The following is a 23,282-nucleotide window of genomic DNA, read 5'->3' as shown; positions in this document are numbered from 1 at the left end:
ACATATACATTTTGGGGTGACGCAAACATTCAGTCCATAGCAGACCACAAGATTTTCATGGGCAGGGACTGAATCTAATTCTCCTTCCTGTGCCCACATGTCGCATGCTCCTGGGGAGGGAGTGAGGATATGAGCATTTCCTGTGATACTCTTACTTCCTCACTTCCTGGTTTTGGCTTCTGTGAGGCTCTCTGCTTGTTCCTCCCTCCATTCTCATGAGCAGAAGAGACACTGCTGGAGTAGATGCAGAGAACAGAAAGCGCCAGGCTGCAGTGCGACAGGTGAATGGATGGGGAGGGCCAGCCTACCCAAGGCCTCCGACCACCCAGGAGCCATGTGGGATGTGCAGTGAGAACAACTTGGGAAGATGCTCAGTTACAACAGAAGCCTCACCTCTGTTGTGTCATTTCCGGGGGTTGTGAGATGGACTTAGAAGGAATCCAAGATGAGTTTTCCATTAGAAGAATTGTCTTTGGTGACTTGGGAAAAGGTTTAGTCCAGCATCGAACAAGATTTTTCTTTTCTCCTAATTAATTTATTTCCTGCCAAAGAAATTGACCGTGTTCCTTTAAACAGCACCAACCCCAAAGCAAAGTGTCCCTGGAGGGAGTCATGGGATCAATTTTCCAGCCGAGACTATGCAGCCTGGCTATACAGGCTTCAGGCTTTTAATTTGCTTATACATAGAGTAGCCTGAGCTCTATACATCACCAAATCAATGCAAATCAGTTTACTTGAAGCTGGTTCAATTTTAAAAGAATTTCATTAACCAGCAATAAAAGGCCCAGGTTAATATAATTACTATAGGATCCCAAGCTCATCAGGAAGGATTCCTTTTCTATAATGATCTTAACATTTATATTATGGCATTTTCTAAGGAAAACAAAAAAGCATGCTAGAGGGAGATGCTGAAAATAATGCTTTTTACTCATGGAATTCAGTGTTGGAACTACCATTAAACAAACTTCTTTTCCCAAATGTCAAAGACCTTGGGGAGGAAATGTATTCATTTAAACATCCATATGTGGATGTCTATAGATACACACCCCTAGACACATGTTCACTGCATTATCTAATCCACACAGGAGAGTAACCACTCAAAGGCAGAAGAGACCTTAGTGGCATTTAATACAATCGCTTAATTTTACAGAAGAAACGGATGCTCAGAGACCATAACTGGTGATCAGAGGTCAGCCATCTGGTTAGAAGGCCTGGAAAGCAGAACTTCATTCCCCTCTCCCTGACTCCCCACTGGTGGCCATGCCTACTTCACAGCAGGTGGTCAGAGGTGCAGTGGGAAATTACCTCCCTGAAAGTGCTTTTAATAAAAAAGAAGGAAATTCTGTAATATGCAACAACTTGAATGAACCTGGAGGACATTATGCTAAGTGAAAGAAGTCAGACACAGAGGGGCAAGTGCCGCCTCATTCCACTTCTATGAGGTATCTAAAGTGTACAAACTCATAGATGCAGAAAGCAGGATGGTGGTGGCCAGGGGCTGGGGGCAGGGGGAAATGGGGCATTTGCTAATTGATGGGCATAAAGTTCTAGTTAAGCAAGATAAATCCTTCTCGAGACCTGCTGCATGACATTGTGCCTACGGTCAATGACACCGTATAAAACACAGATTTGCTAAGGGGGTACATCTCATGTTGAATGTCCTTACTACAGTAAGATAAAATTTAAAAAAAATTGTAAAGGGCCATTTGGAGGTAAGACATTGTATATTTTTATATGAAGAAGTGGGCCATCTCCTTTGGTGACTTGGAAAAAGGGTTAGTTCAGCATTGAACGTGGCTTTTCTTTTCTCCTGACGAATTTATTTTCTGCCGGAGAAGTTAAATGTGTGTCTTTAAACAGCTCAAGCAAAGTGCCTCTGGAGGGAACTGTTCTAAAGGGAACTTTAATTCCATCTCACCAAGATTTCACCCCAGTGTTAACCCCCATACTTACTCCATCTCCTGGAAAAATGTTAATCTGATTTGTCTCAGACTTGAGTTCCTAGTGGGCTCTTATTGACTTTGAGGTGGGATTGGTGGCTGTAAAGGTCAGCACCCTGCACCATGCTCCCACACTTTCTAGATCCTGTCCCATATAGTAATAGTAAGCCCGCCACATTCCCTGGGTGGCCCACTCACATTGTCTTTCTGTGTTTCCTCCTCTCCTGACCATATGACTTGGTGGCCAAGGCAACCTGGAGTCACCCTGCATGCAGCCCACTCATCTTTGATCAGAAGACAAGAGAACAGGAACTGAATAAAGGGCCTAAGCCTCAGGGTCAAGCTCTAATTCAGCTTTTACCGAAGAGCCCTGGATTAGGAATATCAAAACCTTGCCCCATAATCATAGAGCGGGTCCTTTGTTTCCACCTGCTTGGAAACTTGGAGGGGAAGAGGAGTGAGGGGAGCAGGAGCCAGTCATTCCTAGGTTTTATGATGAAAATCTAAGCCCAGCAGCCATTATCCAAAATGCCTGAGGCCAGAAGTGTTAAAGAATTCACAATGGTTCTGCGATCACTAAGCCATAGAGTGGGTCCAAACTGTTCAGTCAGAGTTGAATATCAGTGTGGCCTGAGTTAGCGAAAGTTGAATTTATATGGGGACAATATAAGATTTAACAAGGTGTATAGATTTGCTTCTTTTAGATACTTTTATACAGAGCTAGAGGGCTGGAGTCTGGACCACTGATGAGCAGACAGGGATTTGGGCTGAGTGGCCTTCCAGGGCAGCCTGTGTCGCCTGCTCACGTTAGCCTTCCTGTGCTATGGTGTGGTGGTGATGGGCCTGTGTTCTGCAGGTATTTGAGTAGTTTGAAACCCTACTCACTTCTTACTCCTCACCAGTAACAAATTTTGGGTAACAGCATTTTCCTCCTGTTCCTTCAGAGCCGGGGCTGACCCTGGCTCCTGCCATTGCGGGTCCTGAGCTGCCTCATAATCTGCTTGGGGTCCCTTTGCTCTGCCTACACCTGTTCAATTGAAACCCCCGACATGGAATTGTCTTTGCTGCAGGGGTTCTGGCTGAGACCCCCAAAAGCGGTTCTTTTAGGAGCTTCAACATGCATCAGTAGCTTATCGATATCAGTCTGTAGCACACTTTTTAAAAGAGAAAGCAAACACCCAAAGGATATATTGGGTCCTTCTGATATATCTTGAAATTTCAGTGACTTGTGTTTGCTGTTCACAGGAAGCAAGTCAAGGGCATCTGCAGCGGACACAGCACTGCAATGCGGTGGTAGCAACCCCCCCCATTTGTACAGGTGTGGAAAATGAAGCTTTCAAGCGTGGCCTGTCTCATCCCAGACTGGCTCCCATTCTGTCTGCTGCTTATATTTTGAGTACAAGGAAAGCCCAATGGGACTTCTTTCCTGGAAAGCCTCGCTGGGCCAGCAAGAGCAGATTTGGGATTTCAGTTGTGGAATGCATTTTTCTGGAACTCCACTGTACATTTCAGGCCATGGTAATGTTCTGCTTTAGCAAGAGCTTCTTCAATTCTCCAGGTAAGAATGAATTTTCCCTAGGGCCAGCAAGAGTCACAGAAAGGAGTGGCTTCTCTTTCTTGAACCAACCCTTTGGAATCGTCTTGGGATGCCAGCAGTGCTCTGGAACAAACAGAGAGCGATGCTAGGCTCTGAGGTCTGCCCCAAGCAGTGGTGGAAGCCACAGAGGACAGGGTCTGGTGGAGACAGATGTGGGGGCGTGAGGAGCCGTCTGACCTGAGTTCAGCCAGCCCTTCTGTTGTGTCTGCCTTTTGCTGCCTCAACCCCCACGGCCTGGGCTAGCGCCACTCTATTTTTAGTTCACATTTCACCTTTCTGTCAGTGGGGCTGCTTTTCCTAGCTTAGGAAAACACACTGCAGCCATGGTTTCAACAGCCAGCCCCCTCACCTTCTCAAGCTCCCACTGACCTGGGTGGCGGAGAGAGGCACACAACGGGGCGGCGCGGAGACGGCCTTCTGGGGGAGTCTATGGCTTATGAGGAAGATACTCATGGCTTGGGGATTCTTCAAGTGCACGCAGTGAAATTGTTTGCCAGGACACCCCAGGACACTGTCCTGACCACAAAGGAGAATTCGGGGCAAGGGAGCCACTGGATTGCATCAGTGGCCATCCAGACTTGGTGGAGGAAGGCCGGCCTGTGGCTTTCCTGCCGCTAGTGCAGGACCCATTTGAAGACCCCGAAAAGTGCAGCTCACCTATGTCGTCTTCATTCTTGATACTCTTGACCAGGATAGAGAAAGAAAAAAAAAATCCGTATGTTGAATTTCTGTTACTTATTGCTAGTATTGAGAATTTTGAAATATGGAAATGTAGCAGGAAGAAAAAGAATTCAACCCGTATGCTGCCACCTTGGTACCATTGCTGTTAGCACATCTGTGTACTTATTGCTAATCCTTTTGAGTTACATATTTTTTTCACATAGTTATAATCAGATGATGAATACATAATTACAAATAGTAGTTATTAAAAGCTTATTTTTAAAAATTTATTTATTTATTTATTTTTTATTACACTTTAAGTTCTAGGGTACATGTGCATAACGTGCAGGTTTGTTACATATGTATACTTGTGCCATGTTGGTGTGCTGCACCCATCAACTCGTCAGCACCCATCAATTCGTCATTTATATCAGGTATAACTCCCAATGCAATCCCTCCCCCCTCCCCCCTCCCCGTGATAGGCCCCGATGTGTGATGTTCCCCTCCCCGAGTCCAAGTGATCTCATTGTTCAGTTCCCACCTATGAGTGAGAACATGCGGTGTTTGGTTTTCTGTTCTTGTGATAGTTTGCTAAGAATGATGGTTTCCAGCTGCATCCATGTCCCTACAAAGGACACAAACTCATCCTTTTTTATGGCTGCATAATATTCCATGGTGCATATGTGCCACATTTTCTTAATCCAGTCTGTCACAGATGGACATTTGGGTTGATTCCAAGTCTTTGCTATTGTGAATAGTGCCGCAATAAACATACATGTGCATGTGTCTTTATAGCAGCATGATTTATAATCCTTTGGGTATATACCCAGTAGTGGGATGGCTGGGTCATATGGTACATCTAGTTCTAGATCCTTGAGGAGTCGCCATACTGTTTTCCATAATGGTTGAACTAGTTTACAATCCCACCAACAGTGTAAAAGTGTTCCTATTTCTCCACATCCTCTCCAGCAGCTGTTGTTTCCTGACTTTTTAATGATTGCCATTCTAACTGGTGTGAGATGGTATCTCATTGTGGTTTTGATTTGCATCTCTCTGATGGCCAGTGATGATGAGCATTTTTTCATGTGTCTGTTGGCTGTATGTATGTCTTCTTTTGAGAAATGTCTGTTTGTATCCTTTGCCTACTTTTTGATGGGGTTGTTTGTTTTTTTCTTGTAAATGTGTTTGAGTTCTTTGTAGATTCTGGATATTAGCCCTTTGTCAGATGAGTAGATTGCAAAAATTTTCTCCCATTCTGTAGGTTGCCTGTTCACTCTGATGGTAGTTTCTTTTGCTGTGCAGAAGCTCTTTAGTTTAATTAGATCCCATTTGTCAATTTTGGCTTTTGCTGCCGTTGCTTTTGGTGTTTTAGACATGAAGTCCTTGCCCATGCCTATGTCCTGAATGGTACTACCTAGGTTTTCTTCTAGGGTTTTTATGGTATTAGGTCTAACATTTAAGTCTCTAATCCATCTTGAATTAATTTTCGTATAAGGAGTAAGGAAAGGATCCAGTTTCAGCTTTCTACTTATGGCTAGCCAATTTTCCCAGCACCATTTATTAAATAGGGAATCCTTTCCCCATTTCTTGTTTCTCTCAGGTTTGTCAAAGATCAGATGGCTGTAGATGTGTGGTATTATTTCTGAGGACTCTGTTCTGTTCCATTGGTCTATATCTCTGTTTTGGTACCAGTACCATGCTGTTTTGGTTACTGTAGCCTTGTAGTATAGTTTGAAGTCAGGTAGCGTGATGCCTCCAGCTTTGTTCTTATGACTTAGGATTGTCTTGTCAATGTGGGCTCTTTTTTGGTTCCATATGAACTTTAAAGCAGTTTTTTCCAATTCTGTGAAGAAAGTCATTGGTAGCTTGATGGGGATGGCATTGAATCTATGAATAACCTTGGGCAGTATGGCCATTTTCACGATATTGATTCTTCCTATCCATGAGCATGGTATGTTCTTCCATTTGTTAGTGTCCTCTTTTATTTCACTGAGCAGTGGTTTGCAGTTCTCCTTGAAGAGGTCCTTTACATCCCTTGTAAGTTGGATTCCTAGGTATTTTATTCTCTTTGAAGCAATTGTGAATGGAAGTTCATTCATGATTTGGCTCTCTGTTTGTCTGTTACTGGTGTATAAGAATGCTTGTGATTTTTGCACATTAATTTTGTATCCTGAGACTTTGCTGAAGTTGCTTATCAGCTTAAGGAGATTTTGGGCTGAGACAATGGGGTTTTCTAAATATACAATCATGTCATCTGCAAACAGGGACAATTTGACTTCTTCTTTTCCTAACTGGATACCCTTGATTTCTTTCTCTTGCCTGATTGCCCTAGCCAGAACTTCCAACACTATGTTGAATAGGAGTGGTGAGAGAGGGCATCCCTGTCTTGTGCCAGTTTTCAAAGGGCATTTTTCCAGTTTTTGCCCATTCAGTATGATATTGGCTGTGGGTTTGTCATAAATAGCTCTTATTATTTTGAGGTATGTTCCATCAATACCGAATTTATTGAGCGTTTTTAGCATGAAGGGCTGTTGAATTTTGTCAAAAGCCTTTTCTGCATCTATTGAGATAATCATGTGGTTCTTGTCTTTGGTTTTGTTTATATGCTGGATTACGTTTATTGATTTGCGAAAGTTGAACCAGCCTTGCATCCCAGGGATGAAGCCCACTTGATCATGGTGGATAAGCTTTTTGATGTGCTGCTGAATCCGGTTAGCCAGTATTTTATTGAGGATTTTTGCATCGATGTTCATCAGGGATATTGGTCTAAAATTTTCTCTTTTTGTTGTGTCTCTGCCAGGCTTTGGTATCAGGATGATGTTGGCCTCATAAAATGAGTTAGGGAGGATTCCCTCTTTTTCAATTGATTGGAATAGTTTCAGAAGGAATGGTACCAGCTCCTCCTTGTACCTCTGGTAGAATTCAGCTGTGAATCCATCTGATCCTGGACTTTTTTTGGTGGGTAGGCTATTAATTATTGCCTCAATTTCAGAGCCTGCTATTGGTCTATTCAGGGATTCAACTTCTTCCTGGTTTAGTCTTGGAAGAGTGTAAGTGTCCAGGAAATTATCCATTTCTTCTAGATTTTCTAGTTGATTTGCGTAGAGGTGTTTATAGTATTCTCTGATGGTAGTTTGTATTTCTGTGGGGTCCGTGGTGATATCCCCTTTATCATTTTTTATTGCATATATTTGATTCTTCTCTCTTTTCTTCTTTGTTAGTCTTGCTAGCGGTCTGTCAATTTTGTTGATTTTTTCAAAAAACCAACTCCTGGATTCATTGATTTTTTGGAGGGTTTTTTGTGTCTCTATCTCCTTCAGTTCTGCTCTGATCTTAGTTATTTCATGCCTTCTGCTAGCTTTTGAATGTGTTTGCTCTTGCTTCTCTAGTTCTTTTAATTGTGATGTTAGGGTGTCAATTTTAGATCTTTCCAGCTTTCTCTTGTGGGCATTTAGTGCTATAAATTTCCCTCTACACACTGCTTTAAATGTGTCCCAGAGATTCTGGTATGTTGTATCTTTGTTCTCATTGGTTTCAAAGAACATCTTTATTTCTGCCTTCATTTCGTTATGTACCCAGTAGTCATTCAGGAGCAGGTTGTTCAGTTTCCATGTAGTTGAGTGGTTTTGATTGAGTTTCTTAGTCCTGAGTTCTAGTTTGATTGCACTGTGGTCTGAGAGACAGTTTGTTATAATTTCTGTTCTTTTACATTTGCTAAGGAGTGCTTTACTTCCAACAATGTGGTCAATTTTGGAATAAGTGCGATGTGGTGCTGAGAAGAATGTATATTCTGTTGATTTGGGGTGGAGAGTTCTATAGATGTCTATTAGGTCCGCTTGGTGCAGAGATGAGTTCAATTCCTGGATATCCTTGTTAACTTTCTGTCTCGTTGATCTGTCTAATGTTGACAGTGGAGTGTTGAAGTCTCCCATTATTATTGTATGGGAGTCTAAGTCTCTTTGTAAGTCTCTAAGGACTTGCTTTATGAATCTGGGTGCTCCTGTATTGGGTGCACATATATTTAGGATAGTTAGCTCTTCCTGTTGAATTGATCCCTTTACCATTATGTAATGGCCTTCTTTGTCTCTTTTGATCTTTGATGGTTTAAAGTCTATTTTATCAGAGACTAGGATTGCAACCCCTGCTTTTTTTTGTTCTCCATTTGCTTGGTAGATCTTCCTCCATCCCTTTATTTTGAGCCTATGTATGTCTCTGTATGTGAGATGGGTCTCCTGAATACAGCAGACTGATGGGTCTTGACTCTTTATCCAGTTTGCCAGTCTGTGTCTTTTCATTGGAGCATTTAGTCCATTTACATTTAAGGTTAATATGGTTATGTGTGAACTTGATCCTGCCATTATGATATTAACTGGTTATTTTGCTCGTTAGTTGATGCAGTTTCTTCCTAGCCTCGATGGTCTTTACATTTTGGCATGTTTTTGCAATGGCTTGTACCGGTTGTTCCTTTCCATGTTTAGGGCTTCCTTCAGGGTCTCTTGTAAGGCAGGCCTGGTGGTGACAAAATCTCTAAGCATTTGCTTATCTGTAAAGGATTTTATTTCTCCTTCACTGATGAAACTTAGTTTGGCTGGATATGAAATTCTGGGTTTAAAATTCTTTTCTTTAAGAACGTTGAATATTGGCCCCCACTCTCTTCTGGCTTGTAGAGTTTCTGCCAAGAGATCTGCTGTTAGTCTGATGGGCTTCCCTTTGTGGGTAACCCGACCTTTCTTTCTGGCTGCCCTTAAGATTTTTTCCTTCATTTCAACTTTGGTGAATCTGGCAATTATGTGTCTTGGAGTTGCTCTTCTCGAGGAGTATCTTTGTGGTGTTCTCTGTATTTCCTGAATTTGAATGTTGGCCTGCCCTACTAGGTTGGGGAAGTTCTCCTGGATGATATCCTGAAGAGTGTTTTCCAACTTGGTTCCATTTTCCCCCTCACTTTCAGGCACCCCAATCAGACGTAGATTTGGTCTTTTTACATAATCCCATACTTCTTGCAGGCTTTGTTCATTTCTTTTTCTTCTTTTTCCTTTTGGTTTCTCTTCTCGCTTCATTTCATTCATTTGATCCTCAATCGCTGATACTCTTTCTTCCAGTTGATTGAGTCGGTTACTGAAGCTTGTGCATTTGTCACGTATTTCTCGTGTCATGGTTTTCATCTCTGTCATTTCATTTATGACCTTCTCTGCGTTAATTATTCTAGCTATCAATTCTTCCACTCTTTTTTCAAGATTTTTAGTTTCTTTGCGCTGGGTATGTAATTCCTCCTTTAGCTCTGAGAAGTTTGATGGACTGAAGCCTTCTTCTCTCATTTCGTCAAAGTCATTCTCTGACCAGCTTCGATCCGTTGCTGGCGATGAGCTGTGCTCCTTTGCAGGGGGAGATGCGCTCTTATTTCTTGAATTTCCAGCTTTTCTGCCCTGCTTCTTCCCCATCTTCGTGGTTTTATCTGCCTCTGGTCTTTGATGATGGTGACGTACTGATGGGGTTTTGGTATAGGTGTCCTTCCTGTTTGATAGTTTTCCTTGTAATAGTCAGGACCCTCAGCTGTAGGTCTGTTGGAGATTGCTTGAGGTCCACTCCAGACCCTGTTTGCCTGGGTATCAGCAGCAGAGGTTGCAGAAGATAGAATATTGCTGAACAGTGAGTGTACCTGTCTGATTCTTACTTTGGAAGCTTCCTCTCAGGGGTGTACTCCACCCTGTGAGGTGTGGGGTGTCAGACTGCCCCTAGTGGGGGATGTCTCCCAGTTAGGCTACTCAGGGGTCAGGGACCCACTTGAGCAGGCAGTCTGTCCGTTCTCAGATCTCAACCTCCGTGTTGGGAGATCCATTGCTCTCTTCAAAGCTGTCAGACAGAGTCGTTCGCGTCTGCAGAGGCCTCTGCTGCTTCCCCTTTTGTTGTTTAGCTGTGCCCTGTCCCCAGAGGTGGAGTCTACAGAGACAGGCAGGTTTCCTTGAGCTGCTGTGAGCTCCACCCAGTTCGAGCTTCCCAGCGGCTTTGTTTACCTACTTAAGCCTCAGCAATGGCAGGCGCCCCTACCCCAGCCTCGCTGCTGCTGTTTCGGTTAGATTGCAGACTGCTGAGCTAGCAATGAGGGAGGCTCCGTGGCTGTGGAACCCTCCTGGCCAGGTGTGGGTATAATCTCCTGGTGTGCCTGTTTGCTTAAAGCGCAGTATTGGGGTGGGAGTTACCCGATTTTCCAGGTGTTGTGTGTCTCAGTTCCCCTGGCTAGGAAAAGGGATTCCCTTCCCCCTTGCGCTTCCCAGGTGAGGCAATGCCTCGCCCTGCTTCAGCTCTCGCTGGTCGGGCTGCAGCAGCTGACCAGCACCAATTGTCCAGCACTCCCCAGTGAGATGACCCCAGTACCTCAGTTGAAAATGCAGAAATCACCGGTGTTCTGTGTCACTTGCGCTGGGAGTTGGAGACTGGAGCTGTTCCTATTCGGCCATCTTGCTCCACCCCCGCTTATTTCTTTTTGATTATAAAGCTAAAGGTACATTGTGTATGTCATTTAGAAAATGTACCGAAAGTAAAAAAAGAAGCAAAAGATTTCCCATCTTTTATCTCTGATGGATAATCACTATTAATTTATTGGCGTATGTCTTGACAGCTTTTTTTCTATCAATTTTTAAACATAGTCAAGATTATATTGTGTATTTGATTTTCAAGCACACTCAATGAAGGAAATTCACAATTTCTGGAAGGAAGATTGTATGATGAGGATATCCGTTCCTGATATTATTAATTAGAAAGCCCAGTGATTCAGTTCATTAAACAAATAACTCTGAAAGATGCAAAATGACTCCAGCTCTTGAACAATAAGCATTGATCATCTATGCTGCTACACAAAGCTGCATTTAAGCATTTGTTTGAACAGTTCTCCTGACAAATTATTCCAACTGTGTAAAACATTTTGTCACTGTTAGAAAGTGATGGCACGGAACCCATGGTCATGAAATGCAAGTTTTCCTCTACACGAAAGGAAGAAGTGGAGTTAGAAATACATTTCTTTTTGTTGGAAAGAAGCAGGAACTTTAACAGGGCCAAGTTAATGCTATTAGATTGGTGCAAAAGTAATTGCAGTTTTTGCCATTGAAAGTAATGATGAAAACCACAATTACTTTTACATCAACCAAATATTTGCAGAATCTACCTGCAAAACATAATCCAAGTAACTGCCTGAGTATGGCACCCAACTGAATGAAGGAAAATGCTTTAAGGTTGCTAATTTGATTGCTCTCTTTGTTAGTGTATGCCTTCAATCATTTTGCTCCGTAAAGACACATGGGTGCTGTATAACCGGAATGTCTTTCCCACATGAAAGACACCTTGTCTGCATTTTCCATCACCTTTTTCCTCCTTGGAAATTTGTAGTGGAATTTTGTATTCTGGTCTTCAGAATTGCACAGTTGCTTGAGGCCAGCTTAAGTGTTACTCCTTTGCATGCAATTTAGCTGTATGTGGGACTTTAAAAAATTTGTTATTGAAATTAAAATATTTTTCCAAAAATATGCAGACATGGATTTATTTTCATTGATTTTGGACTAGTGAAGCCTCCTTCATCCTGACCAGTGGAACATCCTCTTTCCCCCAGGGAACATCTTTAAAAATTATATCGTTAACTAAAATGTTTTAATTTTTTCTACCTCAGAGACACCTGTAGTGTTTATAGGTGATTGTCAATTTCCTATCCTCCTTACTTCTCATATCTTTTTTCATTTTCATCTCTTTGTCCTGGGCCTCTGCATTCTGGGGTAGTTTCTCTAGTTTGTCTTTCATATATTGGTTCTGTTTCTTGCAGCCTCTAATCTATTCCCTGCTGCCCACAATGAGGATTTTAATTCTTTCATTGTCTTTTTGGGTTTTGTTCTTTCCTCTATTGTCTTTTTCATCTCCCTTTTTAGTTATTATCATATTGTCTTTTTATCTCAGACTGTCTTTTCCTTATTTATCTTTCTGTTTCATAAACATGGATACTCTTTTCTTACATCCAGTTAAGGAGGCCAAGCACTCCCTGAAAAATGCCCTCTTGTTCAGACAGAAGATTCCTTTCAGAGGTTCACTCTTCCTCATAGTGTTCAACAACGCAATGTTTCTTTTTTCTTGGTCTCAAGTATTTGTTTCATGTTTTTCCATAATGGTCTGTTTTAAAATGCACTCACCCTTCGTCATGGGGAAATCAAGTGAGATTCAGTGTTTTTCATCAAACATGTGGAATGTGTTTTCCTTGAGTTGGATTTCTGTCCCTTTGGGTGGTATCACATCTACACCCAGTGGGTATTTGGTTTGCACACTTATCAGTCCTAATCCCAGTATCTTTATTCATGGGGGAATGGCCACTGTCAGTTCTAGTTTTTGGTAGAACTCTCAGTTTTCATCTTCTAGATCCCCAAGTGATTCAGCAGAAATTGAGAGCAACTAGGTAATATGTTCTTGCTACAGAGAATATTGAAGGCAGGAATACCTATTATGTGCCCAAGTCTTTGGTAGGTGGAATGTATAGACATCTCACTGAGTTCTTTCAAGTTCCATTTGAAGTCAGTATGATCCCTCTCTTAGAGTGAAAGAAACATGTTTCACTTTAAGAAAATGATGAGGCATTAGGAAGGAATACCAAACTTTTTGACCTATAGCAAAATTACAAATGAAATGTCTCATACCAAAAAGATATTTGCCAAAAAAATACAAATTGATTTTTCAATGGTTAGATAATTTTGTAAGAAAGTAAGAAGACGTTTTCACCAACTGTCTAGAAACACAGAAAAAAGTAGGAAATTAACTATGGTCTAAGTAACACAGCTATCACAGATGGTAAAATAAGAATTTTTCAAAATCTAGATTTAACAGAGACTTTTCATCCTTTAAAGAAAATTAAATTAGTTTAATTTGAAATATATATTATAGTTCAAAGTCAAAACTGTTGTGGAAATGCCTGGCCTTTCCAATTCACACACATAAAAAACACTTTTTAAAGATGATCATGTTGGTTAGAATTTAGAGCCAGAGACTTGAGGAACATGTAAGTAATTTATAGTAGAAACTCAGTATTTTTTCTCTCAGCCACATGGCCAAAGCCCAAAGGTATAGTGCTCTCAGCACCAAGCGATAGTCTGAACATGGTAATTCGAACACTAGAAGATTCCAAGTTAGGCCCTATAAACTGGCCTATAAATGAAAGTGTAGGGACAGCCACACCCACAGGAAGACTCAGCTAAGGGGACTTTATGAACTCTGGGGCTTCCCTTCCCTGGTGGTAGGCCTACTTTGAAATCCTGCATCCCCCACCATCAGGAACAGCACCAAACTTACCCCCCAAAGGCTTTGCCATGCAAGTAATCTGGAATTCGTACCAAGATACGGAGGGGCATGGAAGTATGGTGTTCACACTAGCCCTGCAGGTGCTAGGAGTCTCAGCTCCCTAAAATGAGGTGGTGATGCCATGTGTCAGGAAGGGAGTCCGGAGGGACCTGTGCAGGTGCTCATGTTTCATCCAAAAGTTGGACCCTAAAAGCTGCTGGCTACCCTTTGGGGAGAAGTTTGAGGTCAAGGTAAGAAAATGCCTACCAGGACTATAGAGGAATGACAGAAAAAAGATTTATACAGCACAAACGACTACTGATACAATTTCCAAAGCCTTACATTCACTTTGTGGATATTTTCTTGTCTCCAAAGAGGAGATAAATGCACAGGTCAGTCTGCAGAGCAACGTGCATAGTTTTGGGTTTCACCTCATGAAAGAGTGTTGGCAACACCGGATAGTTCAATGTTGGTAGCTACTGAGGTCTGACACTCATTTTTCTACAGAGTTATTGGAGCTTGGCAAGGGATAGACTTTATTTAGCTGTAAGTTATTTATAATTTATCATAATATGATAAAAGCTAATATTAATTTACTTCACCTGGTAAATGAACCAGTAATTTGTGATGCTGCTAATAAAGATTTAAAACACAGGGTTTTATTTGTGACTCATCACAAGATCCTACAGCCTGGGATATTGTTATTGAAAATGATTTCATTAAATATGAGATACAAATGCTTAAGGAAATTGGTGAACGATTGATGCCAATGCTAAACTAAAGCATTAAAAGACCAAATAAAAATGATTTCACCTCTGCCTCAGCGTTCCTACTTGAGAGAAGATCTGCAGGCTGCCAGGTTTGCAGATTCTATGCAGCTCTCTAGGTTTCCCTTCCCAGGTGTGCTATATTGTAGAAAACAGCCTTTTGGCTGCTGATCTTCCTAGACCTGGTTCAAGCTCATTCACTGAATCCCAGAGGAAACAAGCAGAGGAGTAAGCATGGTAGTTTATTGCTACAAAGCTAAGAGCTGAATTCTAATTCCAGTGGCTCTGCTCTTGACTTGCTGTATGGACTCTGTGAATCTCATTTTGCTCTGTTGTAAAGCAGAGGTATTTAACCAAGTCCTTGAAGGAGCCTTGTGTGAGCTGGTGTTTGGGCAGGTGGAAAGCAGCACATGAAGACCAGTCAGCTGCCTTGAGATGGTCCCTGTGATTAAGCTAGACCCATTCCAGGCTTCATTCAGAGTTAGTGGCTTCACTGCCAGTTGCAGGGGGTACCTGGGCAGGCTTTGGCATTTGCAGAACAATGCATGAGGATGGTTCTAAAATGCTGAAGACCCAGGTTCTTTGTATTCTATTGTCCTTCTCTCCAAGGAGGGAGCCTAGGCATGGGGAGGGCCCACTGGGCTGCAGAACCAGGAAGGTCTTCCCCATAGTTGCAACACTGGAATAGGTGGTGCAGAGTATTGAGCTGAAATAGACAGCCAAAATGAGGTAATTCATCCAGGGAGGGGGAAAAGGAGCAAGAGCCAAGGACAGAATTAAATGGTGACCAGAATGTCACGGAGTTGAGGCATACTGGCATGAACAGATGCCTGGAGGAGTCCCTAGGAGAACAGCAGGTGTTTGTAGCACTTTTATTCTTTCCCATAGCGCTTTTTAATGCCAGTCTTATGTTGTATCATGTAGACAATCATGGGGGTTGAAACTGACCGGAGATATAATCCAGAGACATGGACACTTTGTCTTATGTTTTCAGCACCCACTTAATATCAAAGTCAGAATTCCCCAGCTTCTAAATGTCCATGTCCTGACTACTCAGGCTTCACAAGCCAGTGAGTATGGAGGTGGCTACGTTAAGCGGACCCCTGAAGTCTATGAGTTCCACAACTGATCTGTAAGCATTTCCGTTTTGGGAAGAGTTTCCCTCCCTGACCTGTATCATCTGGAAAGTCTCAAGGGATGCATGCATGAGTCTGAGAATCAGTTCTGGTCATTGCTGGCTACCATGGCTGGTAAACAGATGGCCCTGTAGGTATCTCAGAGATGCCCCTCTGAACCAAACCCTGCCCTGCTGCCCATACCATTGCCCAAGGGTAGAAGAGCTAGGCCACTGGGCTTTCTGAGGCTCAGGGTCAAGGAAACCTGACCACCCTCAGGGCAGTTACAGCTGGTAGGCCATCCCAAGTTTCAGTGCTAGAAAGCTGCAACCCTTCTCAGCCTCTGCACATGCAATCCAAGTTGCTCTCCTGGGTGTGCGAGCACCACCCACTCCCACACCTACCCCCACCTCCCTTGATGTTAAAATCAGCTGAGGGCAGAGCATGTTTCTTCAAGCCTCCTTGAGTAAACACAACTCTTTTATCCCAGGATATATACCTGGCACTTAAGTAGCAGCATGTATATGTCAGGGAATTGGGGTCATTTTGTGCCCAGAATCTCACTTACTCCTCGTGTGGGGTCCCACAGCTGGGCTGAGCTGCAGCATCAGATTCCTTGCCCCTCATGATGAAGTTTTGCTCAGGGGATTCTGCTGTCTTTCTCATGGTCTGACTTCAATTTAGACCAGGATTCCTATCAGACCCAAAATGCTACTCTTGGATCATTCATTTTTTCCATTCTCTGAGCGACTTGGACTCACAAAACTCACAAAAACTGCTCCCACAAGGAAACCAGGACGCCAAGCACTGGTGGAAAAAGAGCAAATTGTCAAAGGGGCATTTGGAGCATTTGACCTCCTGACTTCACTGGGGCCAACTCAGTCTGTCAGTGTCTATAGACATTTAAGTCTGAATTCTGTCAGGATTCAAATTTGTTGTTTAGATTATTTTATTTTTATGTATTGCTAGGAAATGCTCAGCACTGATTTAAGTCAGAGGATGTAACTGATCATAGGGTAGACGGTTTTTGTTTTTGTTTGTTTGTTTACAGAGCCTCGCTCTGTCACCCAGGCTGGAGTACAGTGGTGTGATCTCGGCTCACTGCAACCTCTGCCTCCCAGGTTCAAGCAATTCTCATGCTTCAACCTCCCAAATAGCTGGGATTACAGGCATGCGCCACCATGCCTGGCTAATTTTTGTATTTTTAGTAGAGATCCCCAGGATTTCACCATGTTGGCCAGGCTGGTCTTGAACTCCTAGCCTCAGGCGATCTACCCTCCTAGGCCTCCCCAAGTGCTAGGATTATAGGTGTGAGCTACCGTGTCTGGACAGGTAGGCAGTTTTATCACCAGCCCTGAGGCTTGGACTTGGGGATGTTAATGGAACTAATGTGGGGGTTGACCAGTACTGGAAGAGGAGACTGGATTGGGTTTGAAAAGACATAATGTAGTGGTGAAGCATCTGGCCTGCCCATGTTCAACTCCCACCCCTCCCACTCACTGGTTGTGTGACCTTGGGCCAGTCATTTTGCCTTTTATGCCTTGGTTTCTTCATCTACAAAAGACAGACAATACTAGTGTCTACTTTATGGGGTTATTGTGATGATCAAATGAGTTAATCTTGTAAAACGCTGGGCCTGGTATCTTAGACAATAATTAATCTTGCAATTATTATTGAGTTTTAAAGTCATCAAACACATCAAAACTCCCTGAACATTAAATCACCAAGGTTGGGTGGGGCAAGCATCTCAGTTAGTATCCAACAGAGGCCTCCTGGATTCTTCTGCTGTTCCCTGACCTGTGTAGCAGAGCAGACGAGCTGCCCTGACTCACAGCATTCCTCCCAGTGTGGAATTTGAACCAGGATTCCTACCAGGCTCAAAATGCCACTCTTGGACCATTTTTCCACTACCTGAGTGACTCGGACTCACAAAAACTGCTCCCACAAGGAAACCAAGACGCCAAGCACTGGTGGGAAAAGAGCAAATTGTCAAACGGGCATTTGGAGCATTTGACCTCCTGACTTCTAATTATTTTTCCTGTTATTTATACAGCTGAGTCAGAGGTTTCAGGAGAGTGAGGCAATTCCAGGGGGACTTGGGGGAAGGGAGAGTTGAAGGAATGAGAAGAGAGAAAGAATGAATTGGAGGGAATGTTTTTGCTGGGAGTAATCAATTGATTCAAGCCGGTTTGGCACAGAAATTCCAATTTACTGGACATATCGTAGGGACTTTCCAGTACCTTTATAAAAGGATGTCTCGTCCATACCATTTTGGCAGTTTTTACTCTTGGGTTTAGCCAAAATTTAAAAGTTTGAAGACATAGGAAAGTCAATAGTGAGATCACAAAGTGTTGAGGCTATGACTGTAAGCTTTGGATTGAAATTGGTTCCTTCTTTTCATTAATGTCATTACTAGTCAGAAAGACTACTAGAAGCGAAGTGTGTTTATATAGACTGGAAGCCAGGCTTAGAGGATACAGATTGATGCATTCTGCTTGAAAATGTCCAGGAGTCCTCTCAGAGGTTAAAGGGGAACCTCATGTATTTTCTTTTATTTCTTCCTTGATTAAGGGCTCCTGTGTTATTTAAGGATTTTTTAAATTATAAAAAAAATGTATCATGGCAGTTTCAGATCGCCTTCCTTGTTTTAGTATAATATTGATATTATATATAATTAATATTAGTGGAATTAATCTCATCTTTGTTGTTTTAATCTAGCAGAGTTTGTGTTTCAAGTAGCTATTAATATCACCAACTATTTTCAAGTGCTCTCCCTGCCCCCTTTTAGGAGAACCCACATTTATTAAGTATCTACTATGTTTCCAGCCTTCTCCTAGGACAATTATGTGAGGGATACTATTGAAAAGAACACTGTATGGTATATTCTGGACCTTCATTTTACTATCTAGGAAATGGAGGCTCAGAGAGATCAGGTCATTTGCTTGAGGCCACACAGCAGGTGGAAGAGGCAGGATTCCAACCTACATTAGCTGTGTCCCAGCTCACAGCTGATTCCACTCACTCCCTGATGCCCGAATGCCCTTTCAAACAAAATTTCTGTTGTCTTTCCCTATTGTAATTTCCCATTAAATAGGAGGCTCTTTAATTTCATGAATCCCCTCATCCCTGGCCACTGCCTTGGTCCACAGCCCTGGCAATAGTTCCTCATTCACCTCCCGGTACCCACTCTGTTTTCCTCCAGTGTGTCCCTGTGCAGCAGCCAGAGTGAGTGTCTTTTTAACACTTTATTATGAAAATTTTCCCACAGAAAAGAGCAAATTTTACAAGGAATATTTATATACCACTCCTTGATTCAACTATGAACATTTTACTGCACTTGTTTTATCACAGATCTCTCTGTCTCTTTGTTTCTCTCTCTGTCCCTCGATTCATTTTTTGATGCATTGTTGCATTTTGATCCATTTTTGATGCATTTCAAAGTAAATCGCAGACATGAGTACTCTTCCCCTTAAATATTTTAGCATGTATACAGAATGGATTTTTTAAAAATGAGCATCAGATTATCTCCTTCCGCTGCTCATAACTTCCAGGGTGCTCCTTACCCTTGAATAAAAGCCCAGTCCTTGTCATGGAATATAAGGTCCTGCAGGATCCAGCCTTGCTGCCCTCCAGCCCAACTCCGCATTCCCTTCCCCTCACTCATTTGGTTGCAGCCACGATGGCCACCTTTCTACTCCTCAAACCAAGCCAGAACTTCCCTGACTTGGGGCCTTTGCGCCTGTTGCCCCCTGGCATGCCTTCTCCTTAGAGAAGCCTTTTCTGATGCCCTCATCTAAAAGACTCCCTCTGTGCCCCACTCCATCCATGTTACTGTGCTCCACGTTTCTTTGTATTGCTCATCACTACCCAGTGTGATGTCCCACATTTATTTATGACATGTCACCCAGAGTAGAATGCAAGCTCAATAAGGACATCAATTTTTGCCTTATGTTATGCCCAGGCCCTGGAACATTTCTGGGTTATAGCAAGTGCATAATAAATATTTGTTGAATAAATAAATGGAGAAAGGAAGGAAGGGAGGAAAGAAGACAAAATGAAGGCGGGAAAGAAGGAAGGAGAAAGGAAGAAAGGGAAGACTGATTTTCGGCACATTTTTCAGGAGCTGCCCTGTAGCACGTCAATGAAAGGAACAGGCTCTTTATCCATGTGGCTCCCTCCTGAACGGTTTCCCCGGAATCCAGGCCTGGACAGAATGTGCACAGTGGTGTCGTGGTGTCGTGAGTGTTGGGAGCAAGGCAGGGGCAGTTTTCAGCTGCTTCTGTGCCAAATGCCTCCCCTAGCAAGGGCTGGTCTCACTACTGATGAGTGGCTTGCAGGGGCCATGGGGGAGCTTCACAGTGGAGGGGTAATTCCAGTTCAGGGTCTTCAATGTCTACTCCTTTGGTTCATGAGGTAGAACAATATTGCCTCAGGAAACTCTAGATCATCACCAATTATGTCTAAAATGCCATAAAGTCCAAGGTCTCCCCAGATCATTTCCCTGTGGATTTTTATCATATTCAATAATTATAATGGGCCCAAATCTCTCTGGTTACTTCATTCACTTGCCACACACAGGCCCTCCAGAAACACTCAAAGTCTCGTGCAGTTTGTTCTTGGAGTCTCTGGGCAGTGCTCAGTAGATGATCAAGCATGTTCTTAGGGCAACCAATGGTCGTGAAAGAATTTGGTATTGTAATCAAAGTATTTGATAGGTCATCCATGGGAAATGAACCTTGCTGGACTTGCTGATACGTTTGAATTGTTCAGTATTGCTTTTAGCTTGATTTGCACAAGAGGTCTGCCTCGTCTCACCTGGTCCTTGCCTAAAGGGCTGGTATCCATGGGGCTCAGATGCAGGTCTGTGTGTCCTCACTCTCACCCCATCCAGGCAGGCTTTTCTATGGGAAACTGCCTCACCTCCACCTGGGCCTCCCCCACCCTCATGAATTCATGTCAGGGCAGACCATTAGTTGGCCTGCAGCCTTATAGCTGGCTAGTCAACCATTCTCGTGGTCGGACCTCTGATTCCCCACACTCTTGACTGTGGCATGGGAAAACAGTGTTGTGCATTCTGGGAGTAATTCCTCAGGGCCCAGTCTCCAGCCCACTCCTCCACATGCTTCCATGAGCGTGTAATTCCCTGTCTTCATGTGCTTTCTGGCTAGTGTGGTTTTTGCCTCCTGCTCTGAACCCTGACAGAGAGGGCATGCCTGTTCCATTTCATTCCTACAATATTTCTGAGGTAGCCATTTATGTCCTGCTTCCAGAGGAGGAATCTGAGCCTCAAATAAAATACAGACACAGGCCATCTGTGACAGAATTCAGTTTCCAAAGGGTCAGCTTGTAACTGCCCCATTGCTCTGCTTCACCTGAAAGGAAAGAATGAGGGAGGCAAAAAACATCAGGGCAGAAGGAGAAAGAAGCTCTGCAACGCTAGGTAGTCCTTTTATCAGGCAGAGGGGAAAGAAGTTTTGCAATATCTAGATAGTCCCTTCCTTCTCCCCACAACACCGGGCTTTCTTCTCCCTAAACTCCAGAATGACCAGACTGCCTGAAAGCATGTGTACACCCCAGCTGTCAAGTTAATTCCCTGCTCTAGGAATACAAGAGGGCAAACAGGGGCCCTAACATCCCAGAGAGTTCTAGAGAATTGCTTGTGGAAATTCTACACCAACTCTTATGGCTTTATTCATGTGTGTCCTTCACTTACTCGCCAGGCTCAGATAATTTCTCTTATCCTCTGAAATCTCATAGTTGTCTAGGTAGTTCACTTGTGGTTTCATTACATTTTCCTTATGGTGTGGTTACTTGCATATGGATCATACCTCTTCTAACAGACTGGAACTACATCTTACCCTTGTGTTCCCCATTCATTTATTAGTGCACATTTAATGAATATCCACCATGTGCCAGGCCCTGTGCTCGGCACTGAGAATTCGGAGATGAATAAGACATGGTATTCAGAGTCAAGGAGCTCCTGGTCTGGTGGGGACAGGTAGATGCTGTACAACACAACATAAGTATAGAAATAGAAAGATGCTGAAATAGAAAGGGGCTGGGGCAGGGGCTGGTCATTGCAAGGTGAGGTTTTGAAGTGTGGGTGGGAGTTTTTCAGACAGACAAGATAGGGGAGGGCATTGCAGGCACAAGGAAAAGCATGTGCTTGGATGAATTTGGGGTGGCCTGAGCTCAGGTTGGGTAGGAGAAGCATGGAAGCATGGAGAGAGGAGGCAAAGGGGAGGTTGCAAAGGAGGAAGCCAGAAAGGACTCAGCAGGTGTTTGGCACAGGTAGGTGCTGGTGATTGCTTTTTGCATGATAAAATGAATTATTGTGTTATTATTAATTTGTTGCTGCTCCTCTTTTACAAGGCGAAGAAGCTTTTGCTCTGTGAATTTCCTGAGCTCTGTTGAGGGCAGAGCTCTTTTTCTGGGCCTGCGTGAGCCATCCATCATGGTGAGAGCATGTCCATGAATGCTGGGGGAGGGAAAGGGTGAATGAATAGAGTCTAGAGGGGGAGAGGGAAGGAAGACTGCCACCCACGAAGCTTCCAGCAGACAGCCAAGCTGCTCTTTAATTGGGGCTCCATTTATCACACTTTCCATGTATTCAATTTGTGGGTCTTGATTTGGCTCTTACGGAGCTTGCCTCTTTCCTAGCTTCAAAGCCTGTGTTTTTATTAAAGCCTCTGAAATTGTTTCGGCCCTGCAATTTTGGTTTCTTCCCATCGTCCTTTATCATCCTGGCAAAGAGACTGAGCTGTGTGTCCTACTTTGGACTCCGAAATGTGAACCACATGCTGTCCCTTACAGCTTCCCAGGCAAGCGGCAGGGTTCGGTGGCCTTGGTGCATGCCATTGAGATACTGTCTTTCTATCTTTTTTTTTTTTTCTTTAAGAGACCAGGTCTTACTCTGTCATCCAGGCTGGAGTACAGTGGCATGATCATAGTCACCGCAGCCTCAAACTCCAGGGCTCAAGTAATCTTCCTGCCTCTGCCTCCTGATTATCTAGGACCACAGGTACATGCCACCATACTCAGCTAATTTAAAAAAAAATGTATAAGGATGGGGTCTTGCTATGTTGTCCAGGCAGGTCACAAACTCCTGGCCTCAAGCAATCCTCCTGCCTCGGCTTCCCAAAGTATAGGACTTACAGGGTGTGAGCCACTGTGCCCGACCTTCTACTTTTTGAGGTAGGCATGTATTGCTACAAACTTCCCTGTTAGTATTACTTTTGCTGTGTCTCATAGATTTTGATATGTTTTATTTCCATTTTTATTTGTTTGAAGACTTAAAAAAAAGTCCTACTTAATTTCTTCATTGGCCTATTGGTCATTCAGGACCATGCTGTTTAATTTCAATGTGTTTGTGTAGTTTCTGAGGTTCCTCTTGTTATTGATGCCTGTTTTATTATATTGTCATCGGAAAAGATGCTTGATATGATTCCTACTTTCTTGAATTTTTTCATCAGAATTTTGTGGCCTAAGATACGATCTATTCTGGAGAACGTTCCACATGCTGATGAAAGGAATGTGTATTCTGTAGCAGGTGGGTGAATTTTCTGTAAATGTCAGTTAGGCGCTTTAGGTCTAGTGTGTAATTTAACTCTGCTGTTTCTTTGTTGATTTTCTCTGTGGATGATCTGTCCATTACTGAGAGTGGAGTGTTAAAGTTCCCAACTATTATTGTAATGTAGTCTGTCTCTGCCTTTAGATCTATTAATGTTTGCTTTATATAGTGGACCTCTGCTGTTGGGTGCATAGATATTTATAATTGTAACATCCTCTTGCTGAATTGACGCCTTGATCGTTATATAGTGACCTTCTTTGTCTCTTATCCACAGTCTTTCATTTGTAGTCTATTTTATCTGACACAAGTATAGCCACTCCTGCTCATTTT

The sequence above is a fragment of the Rhinopithecus roxellana genome, chromosome 6 (genome assembly GCF_007565055.1).
Source record: "Rhinopithecus roxellana isolate Shanxi Qingling chromosome 6, ASM756505v1, whole genome shotgun sequence".
NCBI lineage: Eukaryota > Metazoa > Chordata > Mammalia > Primates > Cercopithecidae > Rhinopithecus > Rhinopithecus roxellana.
The sequence above is the reverse complement of the archived record's forward strand: the minus strand, read 5'-3'. Positions refer to the sequence as shown.